The sequence below is a fragment of the Pristiophorus japonicus genome, chromosome 17 (genome assembly GCF_044704955.1).
Source record: "Pristiophorus japonicus isolate sPriJap1 chromosome 17, sPriJap1.hap1, whole genome shotgun sequence".
Taxonomy (NCBI): Eukaryota; Metazoa; Chordata; class Chondrichthyes; family Pristiophoridae; genus Pristiophorus; species Pristiophorus japonicus.
The window spans coordinates 78,676,076-78,676,851 of record NC_091993.1 but is presented as its reverse complement, the minus strand read 5'-3'; positions in this window follow the sequence as shown (position 1 = coordinate 78,676,851).

Here is a 776-nt window from a genome sequence, read left to right as displayed (position 1 = left end):
ATTGGCCTCAGCTCCTGCACTAAGGAGAGGAAACAGTCAGCCAGGGTTCCTGCGCCTGATTGCTATCCCGAGACTCCTCCGGGAGAGTGTAGTGTGCATGGACATTGAGTAAGGGCAGGATCTGATGGGGGATGCGATGCCTTATGTGATTGAATCACCGGCCGGCGCTTATTGCCAAAGCTGGACATGAAGTGCAGTCACTTGGGCAAGGTGCCAACTGCAACCTATGGAGCTGTACCCCAAGCAGAGTCAACGCCTTTAGGGAAGATGTGAGGAAATTAAAGGAAAGATTTGTTGCAAAGAGGCTGTATGAAGAAATGCTTCCTGACACCACTGGTCTAGTTCTCATTTTAAGGTTATGCCCCCTTGTTCTGAACTCCCAACTATAACTGTTGAATCCTAAAAGAACTCAACCTGTGGCAATGAAATGCTTTAAGGTGGTATTTTAATGAAAGAATGGGGAGGGTTATTTTAAGAAACATAAAATGAATAAGAAACTAACTTAAACACCTTCTACATTGTCTTGTGTATTTCTTTCTTTCTTTTTTGGTAAAAGATTCAAATGAAGGTTAAAAAAAGAAGCAAAGGATGAAGGGAAGGAACAAATGTGTTGGGAAGAAAGCATTGTGAATTCAGCTGGAAAAATGTGAGGATTAGGGAGGGCTGCCTGTGATTGACGGGGCCGATGGTGATGATATGCTTGCAGTTTATTTCAGGCTGGAAGAACTCTCCTCCTCCTTCGCTCCCTTATTTAGTGTTTGAGGCAGTAATGTGAC